Source organism: Symphalangus syndactylus, chromosome 2 (assembly GCF_028878055.3).
Source record: "Symphalangus syndactylus isolate Jambi chromosome 2, NHGRI_mSymSyn1-v2.1_pri, whole genome shotgun sequence".
In the NCBI taxonomy this organism is placed as follows: domain Eukaryota; kingdom Metazoa; phylum Chordata; class Mammalia; order Primates; family Hylobatidae; genus Symphalangus; species Symphalangus syndactylus.
In genome coordinates, this window is record NC_072424.2 from 103,940,516 (window position 1) to 103,967,110 (window position 26,595).

The window sequence follows — 26,595 nt, forward strand, 5'->3', positions numbered from 1 at the left end:
ATAGAGTCAAAAAGGATTATAAGATTTATAATGAAAAACAGCAGTACTCTACTTCTCCATTTGCTATCCCCAACTCTCGATGTGCAGATACCAATTTCAATTTGTTTAGCTATTTCTTCTGGCATCTAATTCCAAATGGCTAAATAATGCGTTTATACCAATTTCTTATATATGTGCAATAAAGCTTTAGGTATTTTCTATTGCTTCCTCTTATTGGAGAAAAGAATCCAGCCCTATCAACTCTCCCCACACCACTTAATATACACTTCCCATTTCCTCAGCCTCTAAATGCTGGTAAATTATCATTTTTGGTTTAACCTATATTCTGTGTTTGCTTTATTATGACTACATAAATACTATACACAGCTGAGCTAAGAAGGGTGCTCTGACCTTTTTTTTCCAACTCTTTGCTTTCCTAAATGAAAAATTGCAGTATTTTTTCATTAGCTGATTTTTATATTTCTACTACTGATTCATCCCCCAAATCCAAGGTATACAACCTCTCTCAATGCAAATATAATAAGTGATCCATCGGTTTCATTTTTTTCAAAGTATCCATCCCCTTTTCCTTAAGCCCGCTGGCTGTCTCCTCCCACAACTGGTTGTTCCCTGTGCCTACTGCAAGCTCTGGTCCAGGGTCTTCCCCTTACTATCAAACTGGGGATTCTCTTTAACCCTTTCCATTGTTATATTGTAAAATTTCAAGAGCTATTTTATGTTTTCAGAATACTCTATGTTAAAAAATACATAACATTATTTTCTTATTTCATCAGATGGAATAGTGCTTTTATTTAGCTTTCTAAATTTATTTATTACAGTTTCTTTAAAGTTTTTGTGGTAGACACTGTATGCAACACTCAGATCACCCTTCAAGGAAAGAGTTGTTGCCCAAGATCACCTTCCCTTTTTGAGGTAGCCACACCCAAAGACTGTTCCATGTAGGCTATGAGTGCTTGGCCATCTTGGCCCAATGTGGGAGAGTTCTGAAGGGCTGTTCTAGCCCCAGAGACTGAGGCTGAGGCTGAGGCTGTCATGGGACTGGCCTTGCAGCTTGACTTCTTCGTTAGCCCACTCCTGCTTTTGTCCCCTCCAAAGTGACTCCCTAATAAATATCTTGCATGCTCAAGCCCATCTCAGAGTCTACCTCCCAGGGAAACATAGCTGTGACTATATTGTTCTTCATACAATATATCTGTCTCTTCTAAGTTACTTTTATTCTGTTTATGCATTGTAGACACTGACTTCTATGCTAGATGCTTTCTGTTCTGCCTTATGTCAAAGACAAGTTGATTGAAATCCGAAGTATGTATAGCGCATGTTTCCTTAGGGTCACCATGTAGAAAAACTGAGAAAACCAACTGTTTATTTGGTGTCTAAGTCTTTTTTCTTGACCCCAGACAGTTTCATTTTTTCTCCTGCTTGGGGAGCATAAACCTGGCTAGCAGCTTTCTGGGATCTAGTCAGGGAAGGGGTTGGGAGTTACATTATTAGTGTAAACATTTTAATTTAATAGTCTAGGTTTTTAGTCTGGAATTTCAGCCCCAATTTCAATTCTGCCTGAAAAACATACTAAACTTCTCTGTTTAGAATTCTTTAGATAATTATCTTTATTCTTATGTCTATCAGGGTATATACGAGGGGTAATTTTAGGATATGTGAAATTGGGAAGTGATTGGAGGAATCTAATTTTTCCTTAAACAAAATTTCAACCAATTACTTCAAAATTAAAGTTATCAGCTCCCCCACCCTCCTGCCTCCACTGTACCTTCAGAGATATACCTCCCAAACTTGGTCCTTTCTAGAGCTCTGAAGAAGAAATTGTGTCACTTCTTGTGGACCTTCTTGCTTCCTGTGAACGCTTGAGGCTCTCTGCTTTCAATTAAGTGAATTACTGCTTATCTATTCACTCTTCGTCTTTGGAGATTTTGTCAATATTGCTCCTCTGCTGTGGTCCCTGCTTCCATTCTCTTTATCTATGTGGGTTCAGATCTTTAAAGATTTCTGTATTGTTATTTAAGTAGAGTTGGAAAGAGCATAGTTATATACACACGCTCTGATTGAACTTGTTTCAACCCATCAGAGTACTCTTACTGTACCAAATCAGCAGCATGTGACAATGTTGATCCTGTCCTCTTTTTAGAAACATTCTTCACTTGGCTTCCAGGATATCACACTGGACAAAGTTTTTTTTCTACTTTTCTGACTGTTCATTCCCATTGTTTAATCTTTCATTTCCCCAAAGATTAACTTGTCTTGAAAAAATCAAAATATGGCATTTCTACCAAATAATATTAACTAAAGTGCAAGAGCAGATAGGATGACAAAACTGAAAGACTACATGTCAGGTTTCACATATAGCAAAGAATAACTATAAGACAGCTCACAAATGAAAGTGAAGTATATACTTTTCAAAGATATTCACTTATCACTCAAGCAAGTAAACTGATTTTAAATTTTTTCTGTTTTCTGAAATATTGTTGTAAGATTCAAACACCTAAAAAATATGAACACATTTTAACTTACCTCTAATAACTAGGGAAGAAAACTTAAAAACACACAAATTAAATTCATACTTTTATTGAATTTTTTTCAATTATAGACTATATCCAACTCTGTCAAACCAGTTTCTATATAAGGAGAAAAACCTATTTGTAAACTATAATAAATCAATATGCCTGAATCAAACTTCCTTTGTTCAAATAGAATATGCTGTGATAAAGGACTGAAAAAAATAGTTTGGAATGAAAGAAATTGGAAAAAAGATATAACTTTATAGACAAAACTTCAATCATTGTATTTTTTGATCATTGACTCATGAGGTTATATTTTCAGAAATATTTTATTTGGTCATCTTAGATGATCTACAAAGATTACCTATTGTGAATATGTATTAAAAAATTTTAAAAATATACCTGAATATATTTTATGCCATTCAAATCAGAATTTGTACCAGAGAGTTAAATATTCTGTATAAGTGATAAATACCTTGTCCAAGCCATAGTAATTATTGCCATTAGCCAAGGGAACCTAGTATCACCTTCATTCATTATATAGTCTATCACGTTTTCAGAAAGGACGCAAGGACAATTTAGCAAGGATGTATAGTTTATCATGTTTATAGCCAGGAGGCCAGGAAAATTTATGCAGGGAAAATTTGGCAAAGAAAATTTAGTGTTAGAGTTATAAACACAGTAATTCCTAACATGTTAGTCCTTAAATGGATTACTGTAAAGAATGTAGTAAGCCTAGGTCAGAGCTATGACATATAGAAACAAGAATGATTCATATGTTTTTAAGACAGTATTCAAATCAATGAGTTACTATCTATTTTTCTTCAACAACTGCTTATGCATGTGGCAATATGAGCCTAAGACAGGTGCTGATGCCTCAGTCACTTGGCCACACACTTTTGAGGTTTATGAGTCATGGGAATTGCTTGTTTTACTGTGACTGCTAAAGTTCTGTCCTATTGTCTTTTTATGTAATAGAAACATGACTCTGATGACAAAGCTCAACTAATTACACAACTTAATTTAATAGTTTAAAGTGCAAAGGGCATTCCCTGAGCAGTAAAATCTTTTGTTTGGAAATTTTAAAACAAATTATATTTTACTTTATGTTTTATTATTTACGTAATAAGTATTTACAAGAACACAATTTTCTCAAGATTTAAACTGCTCATTGTTCCATAAATAGGACACACATTTAGAAAGAGGATTTTTTTAAAGGAATATTTTAGTGATTACTTCTGGCTAAAAACATAAAACTCTTTTAGTGCTTGATGTTACCGGAACCTTGCTCTAGATTATTTTTTGAATCTTTGCTGTGAGGTTAAGAATAGAAATGTTTTCACTCCCAATTATTGCTTTGAATTAAGATTTTGTGTCTGGGTGAAATTTTCCTCTGGCTTAATGTATGACCAGGCTGGTAGAAATGTTTCACCTAAATCCTCTTATTTTTGTTAAAACATTCATAATCCCAAACCCTAATAGTTGGAAGTGCATGTGATAATTGTTAGTCCCAGTCCTGTCCTCATTTTATAAATTCCCCTGACAACAGCCTTGCTTAAGATTATCACCTAACTTCTGTTTAATTTCTTCCAGTGATAGAGAAGTTTCTGTTCAATTTAGTCCTCTTGGGTCATGTTACCAACTGTTTTTACCCTAATACAGATTCCTACATATCAAAGGGTTTTGTGGGTTGGACCAAGGAGCAAGAAGGCTTTACCTTAAAAGGTCAGGAATGTAAATTGCCCAAGGTGAACTCTGATTTAAAAGAAAAGGGCACCATTGTTCCAGTGGGATCGTGATTATGATAGTTAATAGAAAACATTGTCAGCCATGTTGGCTCTGGGGGTGGAGAAGAGGGTGTTTTCCAAGACGGGGATTGATGTTAGTATCCTGTGAGTGTGAAGTGTTCTAATATCTGGCCTGTTTTCAGGGAGCTGAGGCAACTGAGGCAGCTTACTGAGCCAAAGTTCTTACTAGCCTTATTTCCTTTCCTTCATTAATTCTGTTATTTTAATGGCTTTTTGTTAACACTTAGAGGTAAGGAATACAGTCTGCCAAATACACAGCAAGTCATCCTGTCAAAAACAGATATTTCAAGATAAAACTCCTTGGTCTAAAAAGAGAGATTCAAAAGAAATTGTAGATAGTTTCTACTATCAATGATTTTACAGACTGATTGAGATAAGACAGGAGACAACAACCTCGTAGATAAAGCATATAAAACATGAAAGCTTTTATAACTTTATAGAACATAAATATTACGTATTAACGTAAACTCTAGAATGTACAGGTTCATCAAAGCAGAATGGGATTGAGAACATTTCTACAAAAGGGATGTAAAGAATATGACTTTTCAGGGTTGAGGGAAAGATTTTGGGGAAGGAAGAGGTGCTCTTTAGGAGGTATGGATGGGGGATCCTGTGATAATCAGCATATCTTCACAAAACAAAAGGATTGAAAGGAGTTTGTCTGTGAATAGAGCCTTGCTGACTTGGGTAGCATTTCTTCTTTCTTTCCCACTTCTTGGAGGTCTTTTCTTCAAGAGGATTTGGACTTACCACGGGTTTGATTGTTGAAGGCCTTAGTGGTCTCTTTTTGAGGACCCCTTTTTGTCATCTTCCCTTATGGGGTCTGTGCTTGAGATCAGTATGGTAGCCTGACCCCTGACTCCCCCAACCCCACCATGCAGTGTGACCCTTTTCCAGGTATTTAAGCCTCTTCCCTGGGACACCTTGTACAATACTACACTACATTTCCTCCTGACTTGAGCTTGCAGCCTTCATTCCTGTGCAGGTAGGCAGACAGCTTTAAAGATTTGCTCTTAGAGGGATTATTTTTGGAACTTTTAGGACTCTGGTGATTTCCTGAGCTGAGAGTGACTTTGCCCAGGAAATAATGAATTGAATCATTGTCTGTCTTTTGACCCTCAGATCACCTTTTTTATTTTGCAATCTCTGCCCAGTCACTAGGTATCAGCCTGGCTGCACCCACTGATAATACCTTTGTATATTTTGTAATTAAAAGGCCAATTTCAGGCCCATTTCAACTGGGGCTGTTGGAACTTCACCTGCCCCCTACAGGGAGGTGAGGTTTGTGAAACTGGGAAACTGGAATAACAAGTGAATTAACACACCCATCCCTCCAACACCACCCACCCACTGCAGGCTTCGTGGACTGATTGATGACATTTCCTAATATAGCAGGGGTAAGATGACTTATTTTGAAAATAGAATTAAAACTTTCCCTTTTTAGGAGCAAGCGTCACTTTGGCAACACCATCAACCCTAAGCACATTAGTTCTTGTGGTCAAAACATTAACAGGGTGCTTTGTTAACAAAATGTTCAGGTCATGATAAGGCCAACAAAGGAACTGTAAGACTTTTTATGAGCCGAGTCTTTCCAAATAGCACTCCGAGTTAAAAGTACTGAGAGTAAATGTTTCTTCTGTAATAAGGCCCAGATGATCTGGGGTGAGAGTTTTCAGGAGTGGGCAGAGGTGTTGGGGTGTTGCATTGACCAAAATAAGCCACCTCATGAAAAGTGGGAAGCAATTGGTAGGTCCCCAAACTGTGCAGCTATCTGAACAGTTGTAGTAAAGGATTTCAGATAGCCTCACTAATTAGCCTACTTGGGCAGTTTAGAAGAGTTGAGGGCCTTTTAAAGAGGTCCCAGGGAGTGCTAAATGCTGGGGGAGTTTATTGCTGTGCTTATAAGCAATGGTACTGGACAGGGAATTGAAATGAGATCCTGTGATCTGCAGACCACCTGCTCTGGGAACTCATCTTTATGGAACCTTCCCTGACTCTAAACTCTGATTACTTTCCTACTGTATCAGCTCACCGTTTTTAATAAGAATTATAGATTAATTGTTAGCACTTACAGAGTGCTTCATCTTTTTAAGGCATTGGGGACAATACATGGGGAAGGAAGGTGGGAGGGAGGGGAAGCTGATGCCAACAACCTGAGAGAGAGGCGCCTCAGCCTTTAGTGTGAGTCTCAGCTCTAGCTGTATGTTGTTAGACTAATCATGAAGCCCCTATGGGATTCTGTCTTGCCATCTGGAAAATGAGAGAATTGGATGAGATGTCATTTTGGTCTCGAAAATCACTAATAATAATAAATTATATTTATTAGTGCCCTAATATATCTTATTTGGCTTTATAATAATCCTTGAGGTAGGCATAGCACAAAACATGATCTCTGCTTTAAAGAGGAGTAATATGAGACTCAGAATTGTCAAGTGATTACCTTATGAAGCACAGGTAATGCACAGTGAAAACTATGTTAAGAATCCAGGCTTTTTGATTTCTATTTTTTTCTATACCTCTCAAAAATTGTATTTTGATAGACTAGAGGTCTTCTTTGAACTAAGTACTTGAAGGCAAGGAGAGTATACTGTATGTGTTCTCTAATTCTCCACTGCTTAATAAATATTGGTCACTGACTGGCTAAATAGAAGCTTTGGGACATTAGGTGACAATGTTCTTACTTTGAAGTCCAGAGCATAATCATGATAACAGTTACAGGTTTTGAACTGCTATACTATGCCAGAAACATTACACATATAATACTTAAATTATTGTTATTATTTATTTGAAAGGTGAAGAACCTGAAGCTCAGAATGGCAAATCACACAACCAATATGGTGAAGCTGGGATGCAGACTGAGGCTGCCTGTTTCCCTTGATGGCATTAACTTGCTTGTCTGACCCTTTCTCTCCCCCTGTATCTTTCTCTTGGTGCTTTCTCTTGGTTCCTTCAGACCTTCTTGGGCTCCCTCAACTGAAGGAAAGTAGCTGAGAAAGATTGTGGACCCAGCTAGTGTTGTAGGAGGATTCTGTGGGTTCCAAGAGTAGGGTGAACCTGAACCCGGCTCTCTGTTGTTGTCACTATGGAGGAAAAGTATTTCTTTAAGACGAGAGGCTGCATAGTAACTAGGGTTAAATGCAATCAGAAGCAGCCTGACAAAGAATTTCCTTGCCCAAAAACATGAAACAGGGACAGCAGCTTGTATGGGATCAAGCAGAAAGGAGTGACAGACCTGGTTTTGTGTTTGCATATTATTAAACAACTTTAAGTATATGTGATATCAACGTTGTGGGTCTTTGAGATCATGTCTTTCTTTCTGGTCCACTCAAGCTTGAGGAACATTGTTCTAATTCAAAGAGTAATTCTAACTGTAGATTTTGAAGGTCAAGAGAAAGGAGAAAACATGGTAGGTGAGTAGGGGAAGTATTTGCAGGCAATCCCCTGGAAATAAGTCACATTTTTTCCTTGATTCATACATTTATTTGGTAATGAAGATTTATTTCTAAGTGAAGGGTAGAGTCAGTAGGACTAGTATAAAAGCTGTTATGGTCAGCAAAGTTTATCTTTACTCCTACAGTCTTCCCCAGGAAGCCATCACAAATCTTTTTGGCACTCTTCATGCTCTTTTTTCAGGGGACTCTTCAGCTTCTAGAATCGTGAGCAATGACCTGGTTAGGAGCCAGGCTTCTTTTGCATGTCCTGGCTCCAGACTATTCTTAACATCCACCTAAAATACATATTGCTTATCTGTTGAGCCTGTGTATTCTAAGGAGAGGTCACTTGTTTTATCTTACTGATATGCTTTTCTAATTTTTAAATATTCTCTCATTCATCAATACTTAATTTTTCTATCTAATGTTCTTCTATTCTCTTTCTTACTGCTTTCCAGGGTAAAAGCTTGCTGATAAAATAAATGAGACCATAATTTAAGATAATGGCTTTAGGGTTTAGTTAGCCCTTTTTATTAGTCTGTTCCTTTGCTGCTATGGAGAAATACCTGAGACTGGGTAATTTATAAAGAAGAGAGGTTTAATTGACTCACAGTTCTGCATGGCTGGGGAGGCCTCAGGAAACTTACAATCATAGTGGAAGGCACCTCTTCACAGGGCTGCAGGAGAGAGAATGAGTGTAAGCAGGGTAAATGCCAGATGCTTATAAAACCATCAGATCTCATGAGAACTCACTTACTAACATGAGAACAGCATGAGGAAACTGCCCCTATGATCCAATCATTTCCTGCCAGGTCCCTCCCATAACGTGGGGATTATGGCAACTCTAATTCAAGATGAGATTCGGGTGGGGACACAGCCAAACCATATCACCCTCCATAATGATATGTGCATTTTAAAATATCCTTCTGAAGAAAATGCTTTATTTCCAAAGCTTTACTTTAATTGTGAGATTTGGAGCTCTATAATTTTCTTGTCAGAGCACAAAGGTCTTTCATAGCTTACCAAATAACGTGATATAGGCAGCTTACTGGTTTACAGTACAGAGAGCAGAGTATCACTACTTATTTTGGTGAGACTGATAAAGTCAGATGTATCTTGGGCATGAAGTAACTATAATTTTGTTTGATTTTATCTAAATTCAAGATAAAGCAGCATTCTTTTTTTTTCTTTAATTATGGAAACACCTTGCTTTGGGATCTATAAAAATATCTAAATTCAACTTCAAAACAACCAAATAGTTTAATTAAATTCATAGAATTGTAGAATGATACAAGAAGTAGGATGTTGAACTAAAAAGCTACATCAAATTCTGATTTTCAAAAAGAAAGCAATGTAATATTTTGGTTGCATCGTTCAGGTGACTATAAAATGTTGACTTAAACATTGACAAATTACAATTAAATATTACCTAGGAAAACTGCTGTTTTAATTATATTGACTTAGACATCTCACTCAAGTTGATTGTGAAATTACCTTTTTATTATCTAGGAATCTTTCATATATGTTGTAGGAGTTTTGTTAAATGTCCACCATAGATCTTTGTAATGTTTAATCACTTTTTTCCCTTGATGTTTTATTTGCTGACACAGCTTCAAATTCCGCATTTGAATCTTGAATACTTCTCTCGTGACCTTTAGTTTTCTGATCACAAGAGCTTATGAAGTTCTGGGTAAAATTAATGAAAAATGACCTTAAATCTTGAATTTCAAGTATTAAAAAAGAAATATTCATCCAACTTTTATAAAAAGTCAATGCCTATTAATGATAAAAATTTCTCTGTAAACTAGTATTTAAATAGAACTTGCTTAATCCAATAAAGTCATCTGTAAAAAAGCCTATAGTTAATATTTTATTTAATGGCAAAATGAAATACTTTTGCCTAAGATCAAAATAGGGAAGGATGCCCATTCTCATTACTTCTCTTCCACATTATATCAAAGTCCTAGCCAGTACAATAAGGAAAAAGAAAGAAATAAACTCATGTAAATTTGAAAGGAAGAAATAAAACATTTTATTTGCAGATGATATGATCGTGTATGAAGAAAACTCTATGGAATCCACAGAAAAACTCTTGGAAATAATAAGTGAATTTAGCCAAATTGCAAGATCCAAGAATGATATAAAATAGTCAATTGAATTGTTATATACTGGCAGCTAACAATTGGAAAACAATACTTGAAAAATAATACCATTTGCAATACAGTAAAAAAAATCAAATATCTGAAAACAAGTTTAATAAAAAATGTGCAAGACCCTACCCTAAAATTTATACAATGTTACTTGGAGAAACTTTAAAAGATCTGAATTGATAGATAAATATCATGTCTGTAAATTGTTAGACTCAATATTGTTAAGAAGACCAAACTGATCTATATGTTCAACTCAATCTCAATCATAGTCTCAACATACTTTTTTGAAGAAATGATAAATTCTAAAACTTCTGAAGAAATTGATAAATTCTAAAATTGAAATTGAAATTCAAGGAATCTAGCATAGCCAAAGCAATCTTGGAGAAGAATAAGGTGTAAAGACTTACACTAACTTATTTTAGGATTAATTTTACAGCTATGATAATTAAGACACTGAGGTGATGGGGTAAGGATAGATTAAATAGGTCAAGAAAACTGAACAGAGCTCAGAAATATATTCATGTATATACAGTAAATTGCTTTTCCATCAAGCACCCAGTCAGTGGGAAATCATTAGAGGAAAGGAATCTTTTTAAGAAATGGCAATGGAACAATTCGCTATTCATTTGGAAAATGTGACCTTTATCTCCCTACCTCACACCATTAATAAAATCTATTTGAGACAAATAATAATAAAAGCTAGAACCATAAAATGTCTACAAAAACCTCAAGAAAATATCTTTGTGATCTTGAGGTAGGCAATGATTTTTTAGAGGGGATTCAAAAGCATGAATTGTAAAAGAACACAATTCATAAAATAAACTTTACCAACATTAATAATCTACTTATTAGAAGATATCATTAACCCCCCATACCCCAAGAAAACAAAAAAGAACTGAGAAGTGAACCATGAATTGGGAGAAAATATTCACAATGCTTACATTTGACAAAGGATTCACATCTAGAATAGATAGAGATTTCCTACAAATTGACAAATAAAAATCAAATCCATAAAAAATGGGCAAAAGATTTGAACAAGAACTTCAAAAAAAATAACTGAATGATAAAAATTAAACACATAAAAATGGATTCAACGTCATAGTACTCAAGAAAATGCAATTGAAAACCACAAGATAACATTCCATACCCACTAGAATGGCTAAAATAAAAAATGTCTGGCAATTTTCAGTTAGTAAGGATATGGAGCAACTGGAATCAGATCAGTGCTATTGTGAAATGAGTTTAACTTTCTGTTCATGTTAAATTCTGTTCAAAGTGATTTGATTTATGTGATAAAATTGTTTCTGGAAAATGTTATTCATCCATGCAGTTACCCAACAATTATGTATTTACAGTTCACGATGGGTGAAACAAAGTTGTTGGTACCTTCAAAGAGCATGTAGACAAGTTTGCAAATTAAAGCCTTGTTGAGTTGGCCACTATATAGCTACTGTTGTTTATCACATTTTCTTGAATCCCAAACACATGTATTATCTTACAACCAATTTCAAAATAAATCTGACAACTGATTGATCTTCTTACCAAGGACTTTTTATTAAATCAATGGTACATTTTACAGTTGAGGAAATGCATTAAATACATATAGCTATTATATTCAAATCAGCCAGCTGTTCTGTCTGGAGGAGGTACATTTTAAACATGAAAAGAAAAGGGTAAAAGCAATGACTATCTCCTGATTGAAAAAAAAAATCATAGGAGGTTATAGACTCTCATTTTATTTATTTTGTGGATTGGCAGAAGGGTTGGTTCTTTCCAATTTTTGTCACAGACTGAAAGCAGAGCCTTTAAGGGATTTGGTGAAGGGGTTAAGAGTTGGACTGTGGGGTCAGGCAGACCCCTGTACTGATCTTTTATTTACCAAGTACTTCAATGACTTAAATGCAGGATAATTGCTTACCCTCTATGGGCCTCAGTTTCCTTCTGTATAATGATGCCAGACTTAATGGGCAGTGGTGAGGTTAAATGAGATTCATTTAAAAGGTGTTCAAGGCAGTGCTTCACATATTGTAGGTATTCACTAAATTGTAGCTCATATTATTAACTAAAATCCTTCTTCTGATAAGAATCAGAGTTGTAGCCCCCAATTCTAAAGAAGGTTGGGATACTATCTCTTTCTAATCTTTGCCAATTTTATAGGCAAAAATATCTTGCATTTAAAAAAATTAAATCCATGAACATTCAAATCTTCTTTTATGTTTCCCAATGAAATTTTATAGAAAATGGGAAAATTGTTACTTAATTACTTCCCTTAGGGTTAAGGAAAAGGGAGCACCTCAGGTTCTGAGGTTTCAATTCCTGTTATGGCCAATAAACATAAAAATAGGTTTCACTTTGCCTATAGTACATGTCATTAGTTCTTTGGGTTTTATTTTATTGTTGGTTGGGGATGCAGTACTCAGGTTACTTTTGGCTTAGTAATAAGGTAGCATACTGGACATTTTTGCAAGATAAGCGTAAATATAGTACTTTAACATGTAGTAATCCCAAGTTTCTGTTTATATCTCAAAACAGTCATTGTTTTTAAAAAGTTATTTATTTCAGAAGAAAAATATTTTCATTACAAGCCCTTTTATTCTTTTATTCTTTTGTATTTTTAAATATATCAGTGGTACATATTTTTGGGTTACATATAATATTTTCATACATATATACAATGAGTAATGATCAAATCTGGGTAATTGGGATATGCATCACCTCAAACATTTATCTTTTCTTTGTGTTGGAAACATTATAATTTCTTCTTTTTTAGCTATTTTGAAATAGATTATTAACCATAATTTTCCTACTGTACCATCAAATACTAGAATTTGTTTTTTCTAACTGCATTTTTGTACCCATTAACTAGCTTCACTTCATCTACCCCCTTTCCCCTTTTCCTTCTAATGTGGTTTGGCTCTGTGTTCCAACCCAAATCACATCTTGAATTGTAATCACCACATGTCAGGGGAGGGACCAGGTAGGAGGTGATTGGATAATAGGGGCTGTTTCTCCCATGCTGTTCTCGAGATAGGGAGGGAGTTCTCATGAGAGCTGATGGTTTTAAAGAGGGGGCACTTCATCTTTCTTGCACACACTCCCTCTTGATGCATTATGAAGAAGGTACCTGCTTCCCCTTCACCTTCCACCATGACTGTAAGTTTCCCGAGGCCTCCCATCCATGCTTTTTGTTAAGCCTGCAGAACTGCGAGTCAATTAAACCTCCTTCCTTCAGAATTACCGAGTCTCAGGTAGTATTCTTTATAGCAGTGTGATAATGGACGAATGCACCTTCCCAGCCTCTGTTTACCATGATTTCAGTCTCCACCTCCATGAGATCTACTTTTTAAACTCCCACATATGAGTGGGAACATGTAATATTTGACTTTCTGTGCCTGATTTATTTCACCTGACATTATAACCTACAGTTCCCTCCGTGTTGCTAAAAATGACAGGATTTCATTCTTTTTTATGACTAAATAATATCCCATTGTGTCTACATACCACATTTTCTTAATGCATTCATCCATTGATGGACACTTAGGAAGATTCCATATTTTTGCTAATGTAAATAGTGCTCCAATAGACACAGGAGTGCAGATATCTCTTCAACATACTGATTTCCTTTCTTTTGAATATATACCTAGCAGTGCTGGATCTTAGGATAGTTCTATTTTTAATTATTTGAGGAACCTCCATGCTGTTTTCCATAATGGCTGTACTACTTTATATTCCCACCAACCACTGTATGACCATTAACTTTTCTCTACATCCTCACCAGCATTTGTTATTTTTTTTGCCTTTTTGATAGTAGCCATTTTAACTGAGGTATGATGGTATCTCCTTATGGTTTTGATTTGTATTTTCTTCATGACTAGTCATGTTGAGCATTTTTTCATATACTTGTTGGGCATTTATATGTCTTCTTTTGAGAAATGTCTGTTCAGATCTTTTGTGTATTTTAAAATCAGATTACTAGTGTGTTTTTTTTTTAGCTATTGAATTGAGTTCCTCATATATTCTGGTTATTAATTCCTTGATAGATAGCTAGCTTACAAATATTTTCTCCCATTCTATAAGCTGTCTCTTCATTTTGTTAGTTATTTCCTTTGCTGTTCAGGAGCTTTTTAGCTTGATATAATCCTACTTGTCTTATTTTATTTTGCTTCTGTGGCTGTGCTTTTGAGGATCTTGCCCTGCCCTCAAAATCTTTCCCTAGATCAATGTCCTGTAGCATTTCTCCAATGTTTTCTTTTAATCGTTTCATAGTTTCAGGTCTTACATTTAAATCTTTAATCCAATTTGTGTTGATTTTTGTATATTGTATAAGATGGGTATTTAGTTCCTTCTTCTGCATGTAGACATCTAATTTTCCCAGAACCATTAGTTAAAGAGACTATATTTTCTACAATGTATGTTCTTGGTACTTTTGTCCAAAATGAATTGTCTATAAGTGTATGATGTATCTCTGGGTTCTCTATTCTGTTCCATTGGTCTATGTGTCTGTTTTTATGCCAGCACTATGCTGTTTTGGTTATTACAGCTTTGTAGTATAATTTGAAAACAGGTAGTGTGATTATTCCAGCTTTGTTCTTTTTCCTCAGAATTGCTTTTTTATTTGTATTCTTTTGTGGTTCTGTATGAATTTTAGAAGTTTTTTTCTATTTCTGTGATGACTTTCATTGGTAATTTGACAAAAATTGTATTGAATCTGTAGACCATTTTGGGAAGTATAGACATTTTAACAGTATTATTTCTCCCAATCCATGAACACAGAATATCTTTCCATTTTTTGGTGTCCTCTAATTTCTTTCATCAGTGTTTTATAGCTTTTCTTGAAGAGACCTTTCACTTATCTGGTTAAATTTATTCCTAGGCATTGTATTTTTTTATAACTATCACAAATGAGATTGCTTTCTTAATTTTTTTTCAGATTAATCATATTTAACAAATAGAAACTATTGATTTTTGTATGTTGATTTCGTATCTTGCAATTTTACTAAAATGGGTTACCAATTCTAAGAGTTTTTTGGTGAAGGCTTTAGGTTTTTATAAATATAAGATCGTGTCTTATGCAAACAAGAATGATTTGACTTTTTTCTTTCCCATTTGAATGCCTTCTTTTCCTTTCTCTTGCCTAACTGCTCTTGGCTAAGACTTCTAGTACTACATTGAATAAAAGTGTTAAAAGTGGGCATCCTTGTCTTTTTTGAGATCTTATTTAAAAGGCTCTCAGTTTTTCCCTTTTCAGTATGAGATTAGCTGTGGGATTGTCATATATGGCTCTCATTGTGTTGAGGTATGCTCCTTTTATATCCAGTTTGTTGAAACTTTTTATCATAAAGGGATGTTGAGTTTTATCAAATAATTTTTCAGTGTCAACATAATGATCATGTTTTTTGCCCTTGTTTCTGTTGATATGATGTATCATGCTTATTTATTTGATTATGTTGAACCATGCTTGCATCCCTGGGAGAAATCCCACTTGATCATGGTAAATTATCTCATTAATGTGTTTGCTAATATTTTGTTGAGAATTTTTGGATCTACATTTTTCAGGGATATTGGCGTATAGTTTTATTTTTGTGTGTATGTCTTTGTCTTGTTTTTCTATAGCATAATGCATGCCTTGTAGAATGTGTTTGTAAGTATTCCCTCCTCTTCAACTTTTTTTTGAAATAGGTTAGTAGAATTGGTATTAGTTCTTTCTTAAATGCCTGGTAAAATTCAGCAGTGAATTCATCATGTTCTGGGATTTCTTTGATGGGAGACTTTTTATTACTACTTCAGTCTCATTACTCAATATTGGTCTGGTCAGGTTTTTCCATTTTCTTCCTGGTTTAATCCTGGTAGGTTGTATTTTTTACATTTATTTTAGGTTTTCCAATTTATTGACATCTAGTTGTTTATAATAGTCTCTAATTATCCTTTGTATTTCTATGGTAACTGTTGTAATGTTTCCTTTTTCATCTCTGATTTTATGTATTTGGGTCTTCTCTCTTTTTTCTTAGTCTAACTAAAGGGTTGTCAATTTTGCTTATCTTTTTAAAAAGCAACCACTTATTTTGTTGATCTTTTATATTTTTTAAGTGTCACTTTTATTTATTTCTGCTCTGATCCCTAATATTTCTTTCCTTCTACTAACCATGATTTGCTTTATTCTTGCTTTTCTAGTTCTTTTAAGTGCATTGTTAGGTTATTTAAGAGGAGCGTTTCTGTATTTTTTTTTTTTTTTTTTTGAGACGGAGTCTCGCTCTGTCACCCAGGCTGGAGCGCAGGCAATCCCCGCTCACTGCAAGCTCCGCCTCCCGGGTTCATGCCATTCTCCTGCCTCAGCCTCCGGAGTAGCTGGGACCACAGGTGCCCGCCACCATGCCCAGCTAAGTTTTTCTATTTTTTAGTAGAGACGGGGTTTCACCGTGCTAGCCAGGATGGTCTCGATCTCCTGACCTCATGATCCGCCCGCCTCGGCCTCCCAAAGTGCTGGCGTGAGTCACCACACCCGGCCTCGTTTCTGTATTTTTGATGTAGACCTCCATCACTATAATATTTCCTCTTAGTGCCCCTTTTGCTGTATTTCATAGTACAGTATGTTGTGTTTCATTTGAATTTTATTTGAAAATTTTAAATTTGCCTTTTAATTTCTTCATTGACCCATTAGATGTTCAGGAACATGTTTAATTTCCATGTGTTTGTATTGTTTCCAAAGTTCCTCTAGCTTTTTAGTTTTATTCTGTTGTGGTCAGAAAAGATACTTCATATGGTTTAGACTTTAAAAAATTGGTTGAGACTTGCTTTTTGGCCTAATATATGGTCCATGTGCTGAAGAGAAGTTGGATGAAATGTTCTGTAAATGTCTGTTAGGTCTATTTGATCTAGAGTATAGTTTAACTCTGATGTTTGTTTGTGGATTTTCTGCATAAGTGTTCTGTCCATTCCATTGCTTAAGATGGGGTATTGAAGTCCCCTACTATTATTATATTGCAGCCTATCTCTTCCTTTAGATCTCTTAATATGTGCTTTATATGTTTGAGTTCTCCAGTATTGGATGAATACATGTTTATTCTCCTCTTTGTGCTCCTTTCCATTTCACTGATGGTAAACACTACTGACCATTTATATGACAATTATTTCTTTATGAAGTTGTTTCTCCTTGTGCACTCAACAAGACCTTATTAATTTCGAGCCCTAATGTTCACTGATTCACAGATACATTAATACAATCTTACTGTAATGGTTTTAGAACTTAGAATGGACTACCAAACTTTGGAATCTGCTCTAAATGACTTTAAAAGCCCAGATAGTTCTTAACTCTCTGGGCATGTTTAGTTCCAAATATCGGTGGGGGCATTAACTAGGCAACTTTTTACCATCCCTTTCAACTTTGTGAATCAACATTAACAAACTTATTTGCTTTGCTTTCAAAAGAGTAGAAATATACTTTATAGCAAGTCTTCAAAACTTTAGTTATTAGAAAGAATTTAAGCATAGTCACAGAGCATTGGTCCTAATTTACCTATCACCTGTAGTACTTAAAAACTAGGTTGGGCATAGTAGCTCATGCCTTTAATCTCAGCCCTTTGGGAGGCTGAGGAGGGAGGATCACTTGAGCCCAAGAGTTTGAGATAAGCATGAGCAACATAGCGAGACCTTATCTCTATAAAAAATAAAAAAAATTAGCTGGGTGTGGTGGCATGCCCCCGTTGTCCCAGCTACTCAGGAGGCTGAGGCAGGAGGATTGCTTGAAACCAGGAGTTTGAGGGTGCAGTGAGCTATGATTGTACCACTGTACTCTAGCCTGGGAGGCAGAGTGAGACCCTGTTATAAAAATTATTGGTAAAAATTAATTACTTTATGATTCAGATAATTCAGATTACACAAAGCTTCAACAGCAGGCTTTTGGAATAATGTGTTTCCTCCTTTAAAAGGCATGTTTTTATTTTCAATAGAAGCAAAAGATTCTTAGTGAATATTTAGTAAAAGTATATTTAAATCATGATTAAAATAAGATAAATGAGTCTTAAACAATATGAATATAATCTCTGCTTGTCTTATGTTCACACATAAATTGCTGTTTTGCCTTTATCCAAATATTGTCAGTGATAATCTCATATATTAAGTATTTTGGCAATTTTTTAATCATCTTGTGTTTATTATCACAGACTTTGGAACAAACTTTAAATAAAAATAAATAAAAGGAAAAGTGTAAAAACCATTCACAGATGTAAACATTCTGGCATTTTTCTGTCTGGGCTTTAAAAATATGTATTTCTGGAAACGTTGTTTATTCAGTGTACATCCCTGACTTCCTTTATCCTTCCTTACAGAATCTCAAGTATGTTCAGGTATCTTACCCCTCCCCATAGCCATGTACTTTGGAGGGAGAGGCTGACCCCCTCATCAGCCCTGGGGGTTACTCTTGATTGGTCTAAATCAGTCATGGTTTTTTCCCTTGTTTGGGATTGGCTTAGGCAGGTGATGCAATTCTGACCAATGAGACATGAAGGGAAGTCAGCTTGGTGGCTCAGGGAAAGGATTCACTGTTTTAAGAGATACACACAGGAAGAGATGGCCTCTTTCTTTCTCTCTTTGGACATTTTCATGTCTCTGTGTGGTTTGCAAGTACAGTTCTCATCTTGTGGCTGTGAGGGATGCTGGGCTAGCTTGAGAGAAAATTATTTGCACTAAGAATGGCAGATCAGGAAGCTACAAGTAACTTGAATCCTTGATGACATCATTAGGTTGCTGAATTAACCAAACTTAGAACTGTTTATCTCTGCTCATATGGCTCAGTGAGATAAAATACTTCGTTATTTAAGCCAATGGTTTTCAAACTTCATGATAGTACCCTGGAAGTCAAAAACTATCCAAGTGGTAAATAGGTATAAATAGCTTTAAAGAAATCAATTTCCAGATCCTCAACTTCTACAAGTACTCTGTACTAAAATTGATTGACCTTTGGAAAACACATGAAACGAGGTTGTGGCAGTTCTCATTTCCCACCTCTTTCATAATCGCTTCTTTTACACTTTACACAGGAAAGATCTACCACTCACTTATTCTAAGTTTCACTAAGGTTTATCACCTAAGGTGTAAAATAACATCAAGAAAGCTCCCTTAATTGGGGCATCAAAATCAATCCCTCATCTATCTGATTAACAGTATTTTCAATAAAAATTTTCTTTTAATTAATAATTTTTAATAATTTACAACTTTTTGGCAATTTGACTAATTCTTTAATAATACTTGACATAACTAGAAGATATTTTGATTACTTGGGGTTTTATGGTACTAGAAAATTAATTTTTAAATTTAAAATTAAAGAATATTTTTGTTGCACAGAAGTGTGACAGAATATCTGTAAAGGATTTTCAAGCATAAAAGTACATACTTCATTAGAATAGCTGTGAGGAAGGTATAATGGAAGTACAAGTTCAATGAAGAAAAGGAATACCTATTAAATAAGACCTTAGGGTTTCATTTAAAAATTCATGACAATGGGCATAAAACTGCAATGCCATTAAATTTCCGTTATTAAATTCAAAATTGGGAATTAAAATTTTTTTAAAAAACAACGTTTATGATTTGCTGGTATTATAGACCTCACAAATATTTAAACTTATGAGAAAAAATTTTAGATATCAACTTAAAATGAGAAGATACAGTTTCTCAAAAAAATGAGAAGATACACTAGCCCCAAAATTTTGAAGTTCACTGTGTAAACTATTTTGAATTGAGTTTTTTGATGCCTAAAGCATGCATCTGTCATCTCTCCATCTATTATCTATTTATTCTTACCTATTTATCAACTTTACATGTATTTAATTTAACACACATTAAAGTTGAATGATCCTGGCCACTCCCTCTGCAGTTGCTTGTGTTTCTACTTCTTCTGCTTTATCTGGCCAGTTATTGCTCCTTACCACTTACCACTTACCAGTTTCCACTATCTGTTGACTTCTCTAGCTGGTCATCATTTCCTTTCCCTTTTGCTTCGTCTTTTAGGACTTATGCCTTAGAAAAATTTTTTTTCTGTAATTTCAGTGGGATTTCAGTTTGCAACAAATATAAGTGAATTTTTCAGTCTGCCATGTTTTATCCAGAGGCTGATAATCTCTTTCCTAACATATTTTTAACTTAATCATATAATAGGAACATTTTCCCATATTGTTAAATATCCTTGATCATTACACATTTTAAAAGCTACATACTATTTCACTTTATGGGAGGTTATTAGTGCAATTTCTGATGGCCAGTTCAATCCATGAAAGATTTCTGTATATTCCTCAGATTCCTTATCTTTTATTTTCACTACATATTATACATTATATATCTGCATTGTACAAAGCAGACTTGTTCTTCTTCCTTTCCTTCCACATAAATCAGCTTTGTTATATCATTGACAAGATCATCTAAGAGATAGGAATGTAATAAGGACACAAATATGGAGGTTTTCTTATTTTGGCTTTGTTCCTTTGAGTGTCATATCCCACCACTTTTGTGCAGCTAAAGCTATCACAATCCTGATCCCCAGCTGCCCTCAGCTCTCCCAAGGTGAAAGCTGATAAAATCCAAGAGGCAGTGAGGGACCAAAGGAAAACATGAACACAAAGGACATATACCATCTAACAAAAAGACCTCTCATAACAAGTAGACCCTTTCTTATCCAGGTGAGAAGAAATAATAAAAGCTCCTTATCAGCCAACTTGATCTGGAGTGGAAAGAATGAATGTAGTCTTTGAAACAGCTTAATAAAGTAGAATGGACTCAGTGGGAACATTTTAGACATAGCTTACATTCTACTCTTAACCTTTCAGGACACAGTCACTGCCCTCTGTCAATTACTGCCATCTCTTTACTGACAAGCCTGATGGGTTATAAGTCCAAGAATCTTCCAGATGCATGACAAAAAAATAAATCTCTAACACTGGTGTGGTACTTCTGGTGGCAGAAACTTAGGGTCAGAAATGGAGGAAACCATTGTAGGGAAAAAACAAGCCTAAGAACTACTGTCTGTCAAACAAATTTGTCATTGTGTTTATTCTTGTATAGAACATATATAAGGGTGTTTTCCTTTTTAAAGATAATTTTAAATGGGTCTTCATGAAAGCTAAGAGAGTTTGATTTCTTCTGCCTCTCTATTTCCATATCTTATTTTAGATAAATCTTCTGATGGATTCCCACCTGAACCCGATCCTAATTCCAGAAACACAAAGCCTGGATTCTTTGTGTTCACTACATTTATTCTGTCTTTCCATGAGCTAAGGCTGTAAATCCCACAGTGAAGCATGCATAAACACCAACTAGACGGGATTAGACCACACTATTTAGTTAATCTCAGTTTACAAAACCTCTTCTTTCTTTGTCTGAAAGGCTGCCACAGAAATTCAGCAAATGTGAGAACATTCTGCACTATGGGTAGTGAGAGGGTAAAAATAACTGCTTGCTTTCATGAGCCCTCTCTCTCTTTGAGAAACTCTATGTATATTTTCAGGGTGAAGGATTTCTACTGTAAATGCTTCAAATCATCGTCATGAGGGAGAAGAGCACAGCAGTATTTCCTTCCAAAATGTAAGCAGCACAACCTCCCAAGAACCCTGATGTGTAGTTAAAATGACCATGAAGGGAGCCTCCCCTGATCTCTGTCCTCCAATTTATTTCTCTCTCTCATGTTTGAAAGGTTTGTTTTGGATCCCGTGACAATAATACTGGTAGGACTATAACTAAAGTACTTTGAGTCCTGGGAGGAGGAACAAAGAATGTTTTTGTATAATATGTTAACATAAATGGACATCCATTAAATAATTGGTGTGTAGCGGGAAATAAAAATGGCTTAAACAGAGAAAAGTTTCTATAACAGCTGTGAACACAAAGCCAACAAAGGACTTGAAGGACAAACACTTCTAATATGCTCGCAGAATCACCTGATGTCTCGAGCACCTGCTTTATACAAAAACCACTGTGGCCGAAGCATCTATGTGTATACTTAGGGTGACAAACATTCCATTTCAATTCTGAATTTAAATACAAGATGCTCTAGTCTGTTTTTTTCTTGCAATCTCAGGCTCAGGCTCTGCAGATAACTCTTTGAATCTCCCAAAAGATCATGTTTGCTTTGGTCGAAGATTAGATATTTACCCCAATGTTCACATACTTTGTCCTCCCAAGTTGGAACAACTTGAGCTTTCAGAGTCCAAATGTGTTGGACTCATCCAGGGCTCTTGAAGTCAGTATTCAAGTGCTAGCATTATAAATTATAGAATTTAGTTTGTCACAGATTAAAACTTTATTTCAGTGAAAACAGTGACTGTCACTTGTATATATTATGGTCACTGTAAATCTGCTGTAAACCAAAAGAGAAACTAACACCAGCAAAGGGTGGTGATGGCGGCAGTGGTAGTGGCAGAGGGACATGTGCGTGGCTAGTGTAAGTAGGAAAGATACATTGGGTGCAAGGCTATCATTGCCAACACATTCTCTGGCCTTAGCATTTACCTACTTCTCATCTAGAAAACGGCACTGTTATTTTAAAATACAAAGTCAGAAGTTAAAAATAACTCAATATCTTAATCTCTGGAGTCTATACCTAGTTATAAATTCACTGCTAAGTAACGTGTGATAAAATACTAGTCTTTAGTGTTTAAATCTCCATCCTAGTCCAACATGCATTTATTATTATTATTATGTTTTTGAGATGGAGTCTTGCTCTGTCGCCCAGGCTGGAGTGCAGTAGCGCAATCTCGGCTCACTGCAAGCTCCACCTCCGCGTTCACGACATTCTCCTGCCTCAACCTCCCAAGTAGGTGGGACTACAGGCGCCTGCCACCATGCCCAGCTACTTTTTTTATTTTTAGTAGAGACAGGGTTTCACCGTGTTAGCCAGGATGGTTTCCATCTCCTGACCTCATGATCCGCCTGCCTTAGCCTCCCAAAGTGCTGGGATTACAGGCGTGAGCCACCGCGCCTGGCCCAACATGCATTTATAAATAAAGGCTAACTCATCATTGGCCTGTCCTGATTTCTCTGACTAGGGGGAGTAGTTCTTTCTATGGAAGCAATGATTTTTAGATAAGCGTGCAAGTATTTTTGAAGCATTTAGAATAGGGAGTGTTTAGACAAAGGTTGTACAGATCTGTCTGCTAACATGGCTTTAAATGCAAATTTGAGTGATAATCCAACGTGTGCTCCCTGCCAATATCATATTCCATATGAAATCTTGGCATCTTTAACAAATGATATGTTTATTGATTCAGTCTCCTTGGTTACTACTTGGTCCATGGAGAAGTGCTTTGATGTATCTGGAATAGCCATGATAGTGCTTCGGAAACAGTTTTGAATATTGGCCATTGATTTTAAACAATAAACGTTACATTTGAAATTTGTTTCTGTTCATAGAAAGAAAATCCAAATAAAAAAAAATTGACACAGATTTAATTCTACATCACTCTTTGGACAAATTGCTTTCCTTAGATAAAACAAAGGTGTGAAAGTTTGCGGTTATATGGAACACAATCTTTCATTTGTATATCCTGCATGCTGCCTGTTTTATCCTACATACTCCATATGGGACCACTGCCTTCCAAGAACTGGACAGCATTTCCACAGATGTCCCTCCTGTGGATTGATCCGGATCCTATCAATTACACAATGGACCCAGTAAATTATAGAATAAGCCTGCTGTCCTGTTTTTGTGCAAATGATATTTCACAGAGCCCTCTATCCTTCTCCACTCATCCACTTCTTCAGGCATTTGACATTGATGGTTTATATCTTGGTTCTGCTCTTCTTATTCCTTTTTTTCTTTTCTGCTCTTCTCCTATATTTTTTCCTTACATTCTCTCTTTACTTTTATTTTCCTCTAAATTATTTGTCTACTCCTTCATTCTCCTCATTTTCTCTATATTTATTTTTCACGTGACTCAATTACTTCTTTTTGGCCTCTGATCGTTAAAATCCAAATCAGAGTACTTTTATATTCGTCATTGAATTGTATGGAATGTATCTGTGGAAACTGCTAGCCTGTTCAATGGTGCGTTATTCTACTATATTAAATTATAATTATGACTGCTTCACGTTCCCCTGCACCATTAATTTAATACCGTATATGTCTAGTCTTACTTATTTTTATGTTTGTATTCTCCAGAGTCCACCACAGAGAAGATGCCCTATACGTGTACGTAAAATGCTGAATTAAATAACATTGTTTAACCATTTTGCCAGCCACAGAAATAAACTAACTGAAACTCCCATGTAGCCCTGGTACATAATTCAGTGTCTGGTATACAGTAGGTGCTCAATAAAGGTCTGTTTAATAATAATAATTGTCTGGTGGATAAAGATAAGCATTATATACAAAGCCTGGCTTAACATATTGTTGCCAACATAAACATATTTTCTGTGTTTCTTAGGTTGATGTACCCATATTTTGGAGCAAACTGGTTTACTTGTAAAGATTATTAAGAACTCAATGGGCTAGTCAGAATTTCATCCAGTTTCTAAGGCTTGCATGTGCCTCACAAATATTTTAAGTCAACATGTCTTTTGACTACCTATCTGCCTTTCTTTCTACTTCTTTTCTCCCTGTAGCTAAGACCACAAAAAGCTTTGGCTTGCAGAAAATATACGTTTCCATGGAAACCAAACCCAAAGCAATAGAAAAGGGAGGGATTGAATATAAAATGTCTTTTGGTTGCCAAATTTCAGCCCATTTCCTGATTTCTTTTAGTTTTGTGTTGATTTCTTTAATTCAATGTTAACACCTAGACCAAGGCTTTTCAAATTAAAAAAAAAACTTAAAAATTAAAATTTATGTGTTGGCTGAGTTAAAACAGATAGTTATAAACATGCACAAACTTGAAGAATTTGGAAAAATAACCTTCATGAATGAGGTTTTTGTTTCAATGTGATTTCTATGGGAGCTTCATCTTTGCTGGGTTAAGTAAAGATGGTGTTTGTTGTAAATTTAAACTGTTCCCTGACAGCTGATGACCTTATTCATTTATAGAATTAGGATGATTTTTTTCCCTTTTATATGAAGTGTAAGGAAAGTGTGGTTGGATATAGATAATGAGAAGTAACAAATGGTTACATCAGCACTTGCATAAAGGATGTTTCTTGCTCTTCAGCAAAGTGTGAATTTCTGAGAAATAAAGCAGTAGGTCTGACAACTGGCTGTGGCTTACCAAGTAATCATGGCAGGTAGCTTGTGAGTGAGCATGAGACTAGCACCACTTTCTGTACCTGGGAGCTGTGTGGTCGCACAGAGCCCTGAGCTCAGAAGGTTCCATGCTTTGTTTAATGCTCTGCTGTTGCTGTCTTGACAGTCTCAGTAATTTTTGAACAATTTAATCTTTTCACATTTTCATTTTACAGTGAGCCCTGCAAATTACTTACCTGGTCTACTGCATGGGACTTATCTTTCATAACATTTTCAAAGTTGGAAGAGACCACTTAGATTTTTTTCCAACCACTTAAAAAGTAGAAGACAGATTCAAAAAGCTGAGCGGAAATATCAATAAAGCTGTACCCTTCCATCTGAGATCCTCCAAATGTACCAGGAGTCTGTTTTATGACTTTAGCCTACCCTGGTCACCAGCAGATTGAGTGCAATAAATTTCGGGGCAGTGAAAAGCAATTTATATTGTGATAAGTAAAGATGACCTCACAGCCAGCTTGTACTAGTGTATCTCAAAAACCTTGAAATATGTATTTGTGTTAATTTAGCAATTCCGCCCCAGGACAAAGTGTGCAAAGCTGTTAGGTACAAGTATGTTTATTATAATGTTATTTGTGATAGTCAAAAATTGGAGATAATCTAAATGTGATTAGTTAAATAAATTATAATCTACTCGATGGCATATCAGGCAGCCATTAAAATGACATTTTAGGTGTGTACTACTACATATTAAAAATAATATTAGAATATTCGATGTATAGAATGATTCATTAAAAAATCTATGCATAAATAAAAATTTACAAAGCTGTCCAACACAATGTAGTTATCTCTGGGAGGTGGGATCATAGTTTTGTGTGTGTGTGTGTGTGTGTGTGTGTGTGTGTGTGTATGAATGTGTTCTGTTTTCAATAATGACTTTGTAGGGCAATTATACTAGTTCAGAACAACCAACTAACCAAGCAAAAAACAACCAACCCTTTGCAAGATTTGTTTCCATGTGCAAGAAAACTGTATTACAGCTTTTCATCATTTTTAAAATAAAACTGTAGGCATTAAAGAAATAATTATAAGTTAAAAAGATTCAATGGGATGTTATTTTCTTCCCATTACAGATATTATAAGCATCTTCATTTTCTTCTGGACAGTCAACTATAATTTACTGTTCTTTGGCTTTCCTCTGAAACTTCTCCAGAAACTGTGGCAGGTGCAGAATGCATCACCTCAGCTGTTATTGTATATAGGTGTGAGAGAAGTGGCAAAGCCCCCATCTGTGAGCTACATTGCTTGCCAGTTTCTCACACCATGGAGGGAGAGAAGGTATTGTATATGCTAGAATCCCTGTGTACTGCGTTCTTTCAATTCTTCCAACCACTATAGACTATCCTGATAAGTCCGCTTAGCTCTGATTCTTGCTTCAGAGGGAAGCAGCAAGGTTGAAACTTATAAAATCAGCCTGTCTGTACTTACATGTATGTGTTCCCCTCTGTTAGGTCTTGATTCCATAGGTCAATTACAGTTTAATAT